General features: G+C 46.5%; 37 non-coding genes and 2 pseudogenes across 37 annotated transcripts in view; all 39 read right to left on the bottom strand.

Moving 5' to 3' along the window:
• Positions 1 to 2: 2 nt before the first annotated feature.
• Positions 3 to 121, bottom strand: LOC125792644 (5S ribosomal RNA). The gene has a single exon (XR_007432363.1). It is a non-coding gene; the product is annotated as a 5S ribosomal RNA (ribosomal RNA).
• A 110-nt stretch (positions 122 to 231) lies between these two features.
• On the bottom strand, positions 232 to 350 carry LOC125792224 (5S ribosomal RNA). Its single transcript, XR_007431956.1, has one exon. It is a non-coding gene; the product is annotated as a 5S ribosomal RNA (ribosomal RNA).
• A 110-nt stretch (positions 351 to 460) lies between these two features.
• On the bottom strand, positions 461 to 579 carry LOC125792041 (5S ribosomal RNA). The gene has a single exon (XR_007431773.1). It is a non-coding gene; the product is annotated as a 5S ribosomal RNA (ribosomal RNA).
• Positions 580 to 689: 110 nt separating this feature from the next.
• On the bottom strand, positions 690 to 808 carry LOC125791489 (5S ribosomal RNA). The gene has a single exon (XR_007431215.1). It is a non-coding gene; the product is annotated as a 5S ribosomal RNA (ribosomal RNA).
• Positions 809 to 918: 110 nt separating this feature from the next.
• Positions 919 to 1,027, bottom strand: LOC125792763 (5S ribosomal RNA; annotated as a pseudogene).
• Positions 1,028 to 1,137: 110 nt separating this feature from the next.
• LOC125791488 (5S ribosomal RNA) lies at positions 1,138 to 1,256 on the bottom strand. The gene has a single exon (XR_007431214.1). It is a non-coding gene; the product is annotated as a 5S ribosomal RNA (ribosomal RNA).
• A 110-nt stretch (positions 1,257 to 1,366) lies between these two features.
• On the bottom strand, positions 1,367 to 1,485 carry LOC125791781 (5S ribosomal RNA). Its single transcript, XR_007431513.1, has one exon. It is a non-coding gene; the product is annotated as a 5S ribosomal RNA (ribosomal RNA).
• A 110-nt stretch (positions 1,486 to 1,595) lies between these two features.
• Positions 1,596 to 1,714, bottom strand: LOC125791945 (5S ribosomal RNA). Its single transcript, XR_007431677.1, has one exon. It is a non-coding gene; the product is annotated as a 5S ribosomal RNA (ribosomal RNA).
• Positions 1,715 to 1,824: 110 nt separating this feature from the next.
• LOC125791487 (5S ribosomal RNA) lies at positions 1,825 to 1,943 on the bottom strand. Its single transcript, XR_007431213.1, has one exon. It is a non-coding gene; the product is annotated as a 5S ribosomal RNA (ribosomal RNA).
• A 110-nt stretch (positions 1,944 to 2,053) lies between these two features.
• Positions 2,054 to 2,172, bottom strand: LOC125791486 (5S ribosomal RNA). The gene has a single exon (XR_007431212.1). It is a non-coding gene; the product is annotated as a 5S ribosomal RNA (ribosomal RNA).
• Positions 2,173 to 2,282: 110 nt separating this feature from the next.
• On the bottom strand, positions 2,283 to 2,401 carry LOC125791484 (5S ribosomal RNA). The gene has a single exon (XR_007431210.1). It is a non-coding gene; the product is annotated as a 5S ribosomal RNA (ribosomal RNA).
• Positions 2,402 to 2,511: 110 nt separating this feature from the next.
• Positions 2,512 to 2,630, bottom strand: LOC125792040 (5S ribosomal RNA). The gene has a single exon (XR_007431772.1). It is a non-coding gene; the product is annotated as a 5S ribosomal RNA (ribosomal RNA).
• A 110-nt stretch (positions 2,631 to 2,740) lies between these two features.
• On the bottom strand, positions 2,741 to 2,859 carry LOC125791483 (5S ribosomal RNA). The gene has a single exon (XR_007431209.1). It is a non-coding gene; the product is annotated as a 5S ribosomal RNA (ribosomal RNA).
• A 110-nt stretch (positions 2,860 to 2,969) lies between these two features.
• On the bottom strand, positions 2,970 to 3,088 carry LOC125791482 (5S ribosomal RNA). The gene has a single exon (XR_007431208.1). It is a non-coding gene; the product is annotated as a 5S ribosomal RNA (ribosomal RNA).
• Positions 3,089 to 3,198: 110 nt separating this feature from the next.
• On the bottom strand, positions 3,199 to 3,317 carry LOC125792538 (5S ribosomal RNA). The gene has a single exon (XR_007432270.1). It is a non-coding gene; the product is annotated as a 5S ribosomal RNA (ribosomal RNA).
• A 110-nt stretch (positions 3,318 to 3,427) lies between these two features.
• LOC125792531 (5S ribosomal RNA) lies at positions 3,428 to 3,546 on the bottom strand. The gene has a single exon (XR_007432263.1). It is a non-coding gene; the product is annotated as a 5S ribosomal RNA (ribosomal RNA).
• A 110-nt stretch (positions 3,547 to 3,656) lies between these two features.
• LOC125791481 (5S ribosomal RNA) lies at positions 3,657 to 3,775 on the bottom strand. The gene has a single exon (XR_007431207.1). It is a non-coding gene; the product is annotated as a 5S ribosomal RNA (ribosomal RNA).
• Positions 3,776 to 3,885: 110 nt separating this feature from the next.
• Positions 3,886 to 4,004, bottom strand: LOC125792348 (5S ribosomal RNA). Its single transcript, XR_007432080.1, has one exon. It is a non-coding gene; the product is annotated as a 5S ribosomal RNA (ribosomal RNA).
• Positions 4,005 to 4,114: 110 nt separating this feature from the next.
• Positions 4,115 to 4,233, bottom strand: LOC125791599 (5S ribosomal RNA). The gene has a single exon (XR_007431325.1). It is a non-coding gene; the product is annotated as a 5S ribosomal RNA (ribosomal RNA).
• Positions 4,234 to 4,343: 110 nt separating this feature from the next.
• Positions 4,344 to 4,462, bottom strand: LOC125792591 (5S ribosomal RNA). The gene has a single exon (XR_007432323.1). It is a non-coding gene; the product is annotated as a 5S ribosomal RNA (ribosomal RNA).
• A 110-nt stretch (positions 4,463 to 4,572) lies between these two features.
• Positions 4,573 to 4,691, bottom strand: LOC125792511 (5S ribosomal RNA). The gene has a single exon (XR_007432244.1). It is a non-coding gene; the product is annotated as a 5S ribosomal RNA (ribosomal RNA).
• Positions 4,692 to 4,801: 110 nt separating this feature from the next.
• Positions 4,802 to 4,920, bottom strand: LOC125791718 (5S ribosomal RNA). The gene has a single exon (XR_007431450.1). It is a non-coding gene; the product is annotated as a 5S ribosomal RNA (ribosomal RNA).
• A 110-nt stretch (positions 4,921 to 5,030) lies between these two features.
• On the bottom strand, positions 5,031 to 5,149 carry LOC125792340 (5S ribosomal RNA). The gene has a single exon (XR_007432072.1). It is a non-coding gene; the product is annotated as a 5S ribosomal RNA (ribosomal RNA).
• A 110-nt stretch (positions 5,150 to 5,259) lies between these two features.
• LOC125791749 (5S ribosomal RNA) lies at positions 5,260 to 5,378 on the bottom strand. The gene has a single exon (XR_007431481.1). It is a non-coding gene; the product is annotated as a 5S ribosomal RNA (ribosomal RNA).
• A 110-nt stretch (positions 5,379 to 5,488) lies between these two features.
• On the bottom strand, positions 5,489 to 5,607 carry LOC125791480 (5S ribosomal RNA). Its single transcript, XR_007431206.1, has one exon. It is a non-coding gene; the product is annotated as a 5S ribosomal RNA (ribosomal RNA).
• Positions 5,608 to 5,717: 110 nt separating this feature from the next.
• Positions 5,718 to 5,836, bottom strand: LOC125791986 (5S ribosomal RNA). Its single transcript, XR_007431718.1, has one exon. It is a non-coding gene; the product is annotated as a 5S ribosomal RNA (ribosomal RNA).
• Positions 5,837 to 5,946: 110 nt separating this feature from the next.
• LOC125791479 (5S ribosomal RNA) lies at positions 5,947 to 6,065 on the bottom strand. Its single transcript, XR_007431205.1, has one exon. It is a non-coding gene; the product is annotated as a 5S ribosomal RNA (ribosomal RNA).
• A 110-nt stretch (positions 6,066 to 6,175) lies between these two features.
• LOC125792762 (5S ribosomal RNA) lies at positions 6,176 to 6,284 on the bottom strand (annotated as a pseudogene).
• A 110-nt stretch (positions 6,285 to 6,394) lies between these two features.
• On the bottom strand, positions 6,395 to 6,513 carry LOC125791478 (5S ribosomal RNA). Its single transcript, XR_007431204.1, has one exon. It is a non-coding gene; the product is annotated as a 5S ribosomal RNA (ribosomal RNA).
• Positions 6,514 to 6,623: 110 nt separating this feature from the next.
• On the bottom strand, positions 6,624 to 6,742 carry LOC125791477 (5S ribosomal RNA). The gene has a single exon (XR_007431203.1). It is a non-coding gene; the product is annotated as a 5S ribosomal RNA (ribosomal RNA).
• Positions 6,743 to 6,852: 110 nt separating this feature from the next.
• Positions 6,853 to 6,971, bottom strand: LOC125791476 (5S ribosomal RNA). The gene has a single exon (XR_007431202.1). It is a non-coding gene; the product is annotated as a 5S ribosomal RNA (ribosomal RNA).
• A 110-nt stretch (positions 6,972 to 7,081) lies between these two features.
• LOC125791475 (5S ribosomal RNA) lies at positions 7,082 to 7,200 on the bottom strand. Its single transcript, XR_007431201.1, has one exon. It is a non-coding gene; the product is annotated as a 5S ribosomal RNA (ribosomal RNA).
• Positions 7,201 to 7,310: 110 nt separating this feature from the next.
• Positions 7,311 to 7,429, bottom strand: LOC125791473 (5S ribosomal RNA). The gene has a single exon (XR_007431199.1). It is a non-coding gene; the product is annotated as a 5S ribosomal RNA (ribosomal RNA).
• Positions 7,430 to 7,539: 110 nt separating this feature from the next.
• LOC125791472 (5S ribosomal RNA) lies at positions 7,540 to 7,658 on the bottom strand. Its single transcript, XR_007431198.1, has one exon. It is a non-coding gene; the product is annotated as a 5S ribosomal RNA (ribosomal RNA).
• A 110-nt stretch (positions 7,659 to 7,768) lies between these two features.
• Positions 7,769 to 7,887, bottom strand: LOC125791790 (5S ribosomal RNA). The gene has a single exon (XR_007431522.1). It is a non-coding gene; the product is annotated as a 5S ribosomal RNA (ribosomal RNA).
• A 110-nt stretch (positions 7,888 to 7,997) lies between these two features.
• Positions 7,998 to 8,116, bottom strand: LOC125791471 (5S ribosomal RNA). The gene has a single exon (XR_007431197.1). It is a non-coding gene; the product is annotated as a 5S ribosomal RNA (ribosomal RNA).
• A 110-nt stretch (positions 8,117 to 8,226) lies between these two features.
• LOC125792421 (5S ribosomal RNA) lies at positions 8,227 to 8,345 on the bottom strand. The gene has a single exon (XR_007432153.1). It is a non-coding gene; the product is annotated as a 5S ribosomal RNA (ribosomal RNA).
• A 110-nt stretch (positions 8,346 to 8,455) lies between these two features.
• Positions 8,456 to 8,574, bottom strand: LOC125791470 (5S ribosomal RNA). The gene has a single exon (XR_007431196.1). It is a non-coding gene; the product is annotated as a 5S ribosomal RNA (ribosomal RNA).
• A 110-nt stretch (positions 8,575 to 8,684) lies between these two features.
• Positions 8,685 to 8,765, bottom strand: part of LOC125791837 (5S ribosomal RNA) — a 119-nt gene continuing 38 nt past the window's right edge. Inside the window, exon 1 of the ribosomal RNA XR_007431569.1 lies at positions 8,685 to 8,765. This exon is cut by the window's right edge and continues 38 nt beyond it. This is a non-coding gene — a ribosomal RNA (5S ribosomal RNA).

Below are 8,765 nucleotides of genomic sequence, written 5' to 3'. Positions count from 1 at the left end.
AAAGCTTACAGCACCTGGTATTCCCAGGTGGTCTCCCATCCAAGTACTAACCAGGCCAAACCCTGCTTAGCTTCCGAGATCAGACTAGATTGGGCGTTCTCAGGGTAGTGTGACCGTAAGCCATTGCAGAGCTCTCATCAAGACTGCTTATGCAACTTCATCTATGTTGGGTTTCAGATAACAAACTAGTAATGTATAACATGACCATGGTAATGGAAGCAAGAGGGGAAAAGCTTACAGCACCTGGTATTCCCAGGTGGTCTCCCATCCAAGTACTAACCAGGCCAAACGCTGCTTAGCTTCCGAGATCAGACGAGATCGGGCGTTCTCAGGGTAGTGTGACCGTAAGCCATTGCAGAGCTCTCATCAAGACTACTTATGCAACTTCATCTATGTTGGGTTTCAGATAACAAACTAGTAATGTATAACAAGACCATGGTAATGGAAGCAAGAGGGGAAAATCTTACAGCACCTGGTATTCCCAGGTGGTCTCCCATCCAAGTACTAACCAGGCCAAACCCTGCTTAGCTTCCGAGATCAGACGAGATCGGGAGTTCTCAGGGTAGTGTGACCGTAAGCCATTGCAGAGCTCTCATCAAGACTACTTATGCAACTTCATCTATGTTGGGTTTCAGATAACAAACTAGTAATGTATAACAAGACCATGGTAATGGAAGCAAGAGGGGAAAAGCTTACAGCACCTGGTATTCCCAGGTGGTCTCCCATCCAAGTACTAACCAGGCCAAACCCTGCTTAGCTTCCGAGATCAGACGAGATCGGGCGTTCTCAGGGTAGTGTGACCGTAAGCCATTGCAGAGCTCTCATCAAGACTACTTATGCAACTTCATCTATGTTGGGTTTCAGATAACAAACTAGTAATGTATAACAAGACCATGGTAATGGAAGCAAGGGGGGAAAAGCTTACAGCACCTGGTATTCCCAGGTGGTCTCCCATCCAAGTACTAACCAGGCCAAACCCTGCTTAGCTTCCGAGATCAGACGTTCTCAGGGTAGTGTGACCGTAAGCCATTGCAGAGCTCTCATCAAGACTACTTATGCAACTTCATCTATGTTGGGTTTCAGATAACAAACTAGTAATGTATAACAAGACCATGGTAATGGAAGCAAGAGGGGAAAAGCTTACAGCACCTGGTATTCCCAGGTGGTCTCCCATCCAAGTACTAACCAGGCCAAACCCTGCTTAGCTTCCGAGATCAGACGAGATCGGGCGTTCTCAGGGTAGTGTGACCGTAAGCCATTGCAGAGCTCTCATCAAGACTACTTATGCAACTTCATCTATGTTGGGTTTCAGATAACAAACTAGTAATGTATAACAAGACCATGGTAATGGAAGCAAGAGGGGAAAAGCTTACAGCACCTGGTATTCCCAGGTGGTCTCCCATCCAAGTACTAACCAGGCCAAACCCTGCTTAGCTTCCGAGATCAGACGAGATCGGGCGTTCTCAGGGTAGTGTGACCGCAAGCCATTGCAGAGCTCTCATCAAGACTACTTATGCAACTTCATCTATGTTGGGTTTCAGATAACAAACTAGTAATGTATAACAAGACCATGGTAATGGAAGCAAGAGGGGAAAAGCTTACAGCACCTGGTATTCCCAGGTGGTCTCCCATCCAAGTACGAACCAGGCCAAACCCTGCTTAGCTTCCGAGATCAGACGAGATCGGGCGTTCTCAGGGTAGTGTGACCGTAAGCCATTGCAGAGCTCTCATCAAGACTACTTATGCAACTTCATCTATGTTGGGTTTCAGATAACAAAATAGTAATGTATAACAAGACCATGGTAATGGAAGCAAGAGGGGAAAAGCTTACAGCACCTGGTATTCCCAGGTGGTCTCCCATCCAAGTACTAACCAGGCCAAACCCTGCTTAGCTTCCGAGATCAGACGAGATCGGGCGTTCTCAGGGTAGTGTGACCGTAAGCCATTGCAGAGCTCTCATCAAGACTACTTATGCAACTTCATCTATGTTGGGTTTCACATAACAAACTAGTAATGTATAACAAGACCATGGTAATGGAAGCAAGAGGGGAAAAGCTTACAGCACCTGGTATTCCCAGGTGGTCTCCCATCCAAGTACTAACCAGGCCAAACCCTGCTTAGCTTCCGAGATCAGACGAGATCGGGCGTTCTCAGGGTAGTGTGACCGTAAGCCATTGCAGAGCTCTCATCAAGACTACTTATGCAACTTCATCTACGTTGGGTTTCAGATAACAAACTAGTAATGTATAACAAGACCATGGTAATGGAAGCAAGAGGGGAAAAGCTTACAGCACCTGGTATTCCCAGGTGGTCTCCCATCCAAGTACTAACCAGGCCAAACCCTGCTTAGCTTCCGAGATCAGACGAGATCGGGCGTTCTCAGGGTAGTGTGACCGTAAGCCATTGCAGAGCTCTCATCAAGACTACTTATGCAACTTCATCTATGTTGGGTTTCAGATAACAAACTAGTAATGTATAACAAGACCATGGTAATGGAAGCAAGAGGGGAAAATCTTACAGCACCTGGTATTCCCAGGTGGTCTCCCATCCAAGTACTAACCAGGCCAAACCCTGCTTAGCTTCCGAGATCAGACGAGATCGGGAGTTCTCAGGGTAGTGTGACCGTAAGCCATTGCAGAGCTCTCATCAAGACTACTTATGCAACTTCATCTATGTTGGGTTTCAGATAACAAACTAGTAATGTATAACAAGACCATGGTAATGGAAGCAAGAGGGGAAAAGCTTACAGCACCTGGTATTCCCAGGTGGTCTCCCATCCAAGTACTAACCAGGCCAAACCCTGCTTAGCTTCCGAGATCAGACGAGATCGGGCGTTCTCAGGGTAGTGTGACCGTAAGCCATTGCAGAGCTCTCATCAAGACTACTTATGCAACTTCATCTATGTTGGGTTTCAGATAACAAACTAGTAATGTATAACAAGACCATGGTAATGGAAGCAAGGGGGGAAAAGCTTACAGCACCTGGTATTCCCAGGTGGTCTCCCATCCAAGTACTAACCAGGCCAAACCCTGCTTAGCTTCCGAGATCAGACGAGATCGGGCGTTCTCAGGGTAGTGTGACCGTAAGCCATTGCAGAGCTCTCATCAAGACTACTTATGCAACTTCATCTATGTTGGGTTTCAGATAACAAACTAGTAATGTATAACAAGACCATGGTAATGGAAGCAAGAGGGGAAAAGCTTACAGCACCTGGTATTCCCAGGTGGTCTCCCATCCAAGTACTAACCAGGCCAAACCCTGCTTAGCTTCCGAGATCAGACGAGATTGGGCGTTCTCAGGGTAGCGTGACCGTAAGCCATTGCAGAGCTCTCATCAAGACTACTTATGCAACTTCATCTATGTTGGGTTTCAGATAACAAACTAGTAATGTATAACAAGACCATGGTAATGGAAGCAAGAGGGGAAAAGCTTACAGCACCTGGTATTCCCAGTTGGTCTCCCATCCAAGTACTAACCAGGCCAAACCCTGCTTAGCTTCCGAGATCAGACGAGATTGGGCGTTCTCAGGGTAGTGTGACCGTAAGCCATTGCAGAGCTCTCATCAAGACTACTTATGCAACTTCATATATGTTGGGTTTCAGATAACAAACTAGTAATGTATAACAAGACCATGGTAATGGAAGCAAGAGGGGAAAAGCTTACAGCACCTGGTATTCCCAGGTGGTCTCCCATCCAAGTACTAACCAGGCCAAACCCTGCTTAGCTTCCGAGATCAGACGAGATCGGGCGTTCTCAGGGTAGTGTGACCGTAAGCCATTGCAGAGCTCTCATCAAGACTACTTATGCAACTTCATCTATGTTGGGTTTCAGATAACAAACTAGTAATGTATAACAAGACCATGGTAATGGAAGCAAGAGGGGAAAAGCTTACAGCACCTGGTATTCCCCGGTGGTCTCCCATCCAAGTACTAACCAGGCCAAACCCTGCTTAGCTTCCGAGATCAGACGAGATCGGGCGTTCTCAGGGTAATGTGACCGTAAGCCATTGCAGAGCTCTCATCAAGACTACTTATGCAACTTCATCTATGTTGGGTTTCAGATAACAAACTAGTAATGTATAACAAGACCATGGTAATGGAAGCAAGAGGGGAAAAGCTTACAGCACCTGGTATTCCCAGGTGGTCTCCCATCCAAGTACTAACCAGGCCAAACCCTGCTTAGCTTCCGAGATCAGACGAGATCGGGAGTTCTCAGGGTAGTGTGACCGTAAGCCATTGCAGAGCTCTCATCAAGACTACTTATGCAACTTCATCTATGTTGGGTTTCAGATAACAAACTAGTAATGTATAACAAGACTATGGTAATGGAAGCAAGAGGGGAAAAGCTTACAGCACCTGGTATTCCCAGGTGGTCTCCCATCCAAGTATTAACCAGGCCAATACCTGCTTAGCTTCCGAGATCAGATGAGATCGGGCGTTCTCAGGGTAGTGTGACCGTAAGCCATTGCAGATCTCTCATCAAGACTACTTATGCAACTTCATCTATGTTGGGTTTCAGATAACAAACTAGTAATGTATAACAAGACCATGGTAATGGAAGCAAGAGGGGAAAAGCTTACAGCACCTGGTATTCCCAGGTGGTCTCCCATCCAAGTACTAACCAGGCCAAACCCTGCTTAGCTTCCCAGATCAGACGAGATCGGGCGTTCTCAGGGTAGTGTGACCGTAAGCCATTGCAGAGCTCTCATCAAGACTACTTATGCAACTTCATCTATGTTGGGTTTCAGATAACAAACTAGTAATGTATAACAAGACCATGGTAATGGAAGCAAGAGGGGAAAAGCTTACAGCACCTGGTATTCCCAGGTGGTCTCCCATCCAAGTACTAACCAGGCCAAACCCTGCTTAGCTTCCGAGATCAGACGAGATCGGGCGTTCTCAGGGTAGTGTGACCGTAAACCATTGCAGAGCTCTCATCAAGACTACTTATGCAACTTCATCTATGTTGGGTTTCAGATAACAAACTAGTAATGTATAACAAGACCATGGTAATGGAAGCAAGAGGGGAAAAGCTTACAGCACCTGGTATTCCCAGGTGGTCTCCCATCCAAGTACTAACAAGGCCAAACCCTGCTTAGCTTCCGAGATCAGACGAGATCGGGCGTTCTCAGGGTAGTGTGACCGTAAGCCATTGCAGAGCTCTCATCAAGACTACTTATGCAACTTCATCTATGTTGGGTTTCAGATAACAAACTAGTAATGTATAACAAGACCATGGTAATGGAAGCAAGAGGGGAAAAGCTTACAGCACCTGGTATTCCCAGGTGGTCTCCCATCCAAGTACTAACCAGGCCAAACCCTGTTTAGCTTCCGAGATCAGACGAGATCGGGCGTTCTCAGGGTAGTGTGACCGTAAGCCATTGCAGAGCTCTCATCAAGACTATTTATGCAACTTCATCTATGTTGGGTTTCAGATAACAAACTAGTAATGTATAACAAGACCATGGTAATGGAAGCAAGAGGGGAAAAGCTTACAGCACCTGGTATTCCCAGGTGGTCTCCCATCCAAGTACTAACCAGGCCAAACCCTGCTTAGCTTCCGAGATCAGACGAGATCGGGCGTTCTCAGGGTAGTGTGACCGTAAGCCATTGCAGAGCTCTCATCAAGACTACTTATGCAACTTCATCTATGTTGGGTTTCAGATAACAAACTAGTAATGTATAACAAGACCATGGTAATGGAAGCAAGAGGGGAAAAGCTTACAGCACCTGGTATTCCCAGGTGGTCTCCCATCCAAGTACTAACCAGGCCAAACCCTGCTTAGCTTCCGAGATCAGACGAGATCGGGCGTTCTCAGGGTAGTGTGACCACAAGCCATTGCAGAGCTCTCATCAAGACTACTTATGCAACTTCATCTATGTTGGGTTTCAGATAACAAACTAGTAATGTATAACAAGACCATGGTAATGGAAGCAAGAGGGGAAAAGCTTACAGCACCTGGTATTCCCAGGTGGTCTCCCATCCAAGTACTAACCAGGCCAAACCCTGCTTAGCTTCCGAGATCAGACGAGATCGGGCGTTCTCAGGGTAGTGTGACCGTAAGCCATTGCAGAACTCTCATCAAGACTACTTATGCAACTTCATCTATGTTGGGTCTCAGATAACAAACTAGTAATGTATAACAAGACTATTGTGATGGAAGCAAGAGGGGAAAAGCTTACAGCACCTGGTATTCCCAGGTGGTCTCCCATCCAAGTACTAACCAGGCCAAACCCTGCTTAGCTTCCGAGATCAGACGTTCTCAGGGTAGTGTGACCGTAAGCCATTGCAGAGCTCTCATCAAGACTACTTATGCAACTTCATCTATGTTGGGTTTCAGATAACAAACTAGTAATGTATAACAAGACCATGGTAATGGAAGCAAGAGGGGAAAAGCTTACAGCACCTGGTATTCCCAGGTGGTCTCCCATCCAAGTACTAACCAGGCCAAACCCTGCTTAGCTTCCGAGATCAGACGAGATCGGGCGTTCTCAGGGTAGTGTGACCGTAAGCCATTGCAGAGCTCTCATCAAGACTACTTATGCAACTTCATCTATGTTGGGTTTCAGATAACAAACTAGTAATGTATAACAAGACCATGGTAATGGAAGCAAGAGGGGAAAAGCTTACAGCACCTGGTATTCCCAGGTGGTCTCCCATCCAAGTACTAACCAGGCCAAACCCTGCTTAGCTTCCGAGATCAGACGAGATCGGGCGTTCTCAGGGTAGTGTGACCGTAAGCCATTGCAGAGCTCTCATCAAGACTACTTATGCAACTTCATCTATGTTGGGTTTCAGATAACAAACTAGTAATGTATAACAAGACCATGGTAATGGAAGCAAGAGGGGAAAAGCTTACAGCACCTGGTATTCCCAGGTGGTCTCCCATCCAAGTACTAACCAGGCCAAACCCTGCTTAGCTTCCGAGATCAGACGAGATCGGGCGTTCTCAGGGTAGTGTGACCGTAAGCCATTGCAGAGCTCTCATCAAGACTACTTATGCAACTTCATCTATGTTGGGTTTCAGATAACAAACTAGTAATGTATAACAAGACCATGGTAATGGAAGCAAGAGGGGAAAAGCTTACAGCACCTGGTATTCCCAGGTGGTCTCCCATCCAAGTACTAACCAGGCCAAACCCTGCTTAGCTTCCGAGATCAGACGAGATCGGGCGTTCTCAGGGTAGTGTGACCGTAAGCCATTGCAGAGCTCTCATCAAGACTACTTATGCAACTTCATCTATGTTGGGTTTCAGATAACAAACTAGTAATGTATAACAAGACCATGGTAATGGAAGCAAGAGGGGAAAAGCTTACAGCACCTGGTATTCCCAGGTGGTCTCCCATCCAAGTACTAACCAGGCCAAACCCTGCTTAGCTTCCGAGATCAGACGAGATCGGGCGTTCTCAGGGTAGTGTGACCGTAAGCCATTGCAGAGCTCTCATCAAGACTACTTATGCAACTTCATCTATGTTGGGTTTCAGATAACAAACTAGTAATGTATAACAAGACCATGGTAATGGAAGCAAGAGGGGAAAAGCTTACAGCACCTGGTATTCCCAGGTGGTCTCCCATCCAAGTACTAACCAGGCCAAACCCTGCTTAGCTTCCGAGATCAGACGAGATCGGGCGTTCTCAGGGTAGTGTGACCGTAAGCCATTGCAGAGCTCTCATCAAGACTACTTATGCAACTTCATCTATGTTGGGTTTCAGATAACAAACTAGTAATGTATAACAAGACCATGGTAATGGAAGCAAGAGGGGAAAAGCTTACAGCACCTGGTATTCCCAGGTGGTTTCCCATCCAAGTACTAACCAGGCCAAACCCTGCTTAGCTTCCGAGATCAGACGAGATCGGGCGTTCTCAGGGTAGTGTGACCGTAAGCCATTGCAGAGCTCTCATCAAGACTACTTATGCAACTTCATCTATGTTGGGTTTCAGATAACAAACTAGTAATGTATAACAAGACCATGGTAATGGAAGCAAGAGGGGAAAAGCTTACAGCACCTGGTATTCCCAGGTGGTCTCCCATCCAAGTACTAACCAGGCCAAACCCTGCTTAGCTTCCGAGATCAGACGAGATCGGGCGTTCTCAGGGTAGTGTGACCGTAAGCCATTGCAGAGCTCTCATCAAGACTACTTATGCAACTTCATCTATGTTGGGTTTCAGATAACAAACTAGTAATGTATAACAAGACCATGGTAATGGAAGCAAGAGGGGAAAAGCTTACAGCACCTGGTATTGCCAGGTGGTCTCCCATCCAAGTACTAACCAGGCCAAACCCTGCTTAGCTTCCGAGATCAGACGAGATCGGGCGTTCTCAGGGTAGTGTGACCGTAAGCCATTGCAGAGCTCTCATCAAGACTACTTATGCAACTTCATCTATGTTGGGTTTCAGATAACAAACTAGTAATGTATAACAAGACCATGGTAATGGAAGCAAGAGGGGAAAAGCTTACAGCACCTGGTATTCCCAGGTGGTCTCCCATCCAAGTACTAACCAGGCCAAACCCTGCTTAGCTTCCGAGATCAGACGAGATCGGGCGTTCTCAGGGTAGTGTGACCGTAAGCCATTGCAGAGCTCTCATCAAGACTACTTATGCAACTTCATCTATGTTGGGTTTCAGATAACAAACTAGTAATGTATAACAAGACCATGGTAATGGAAGCAAGAGGGGAAAAGATTACAGCACCTGGTATTCCCAGGTGGTCTCCCATCCAAGTACTAACCAGGCCAAACCCTGCTTAGCTTCCGAGATCAG

The sequence above is a fragment of the Astyanax mexicanus genome, unplaced genomic scaffold (genome assembly GCF_023375975.1).
Source record: "Astyanax mexicanus isolate ESR-SI-001 unplaced genomic scaffold, AstMex3_surface scaffold_36, whole genome shotgun sequence".
NCBI classification, from domain to species: domain Eukaryota; kingdom Metazoa; phylum Chordata; class Actinopteri; order Characiformes; family Acestrorhamphidae; genus Astyanax; species Astyanax mexicanus.
The sequence above is the reverse complement of the archived record's forward strand: the minus strand, read 5'-3'. Positions and strand labels throughout refer to the sequence as shown.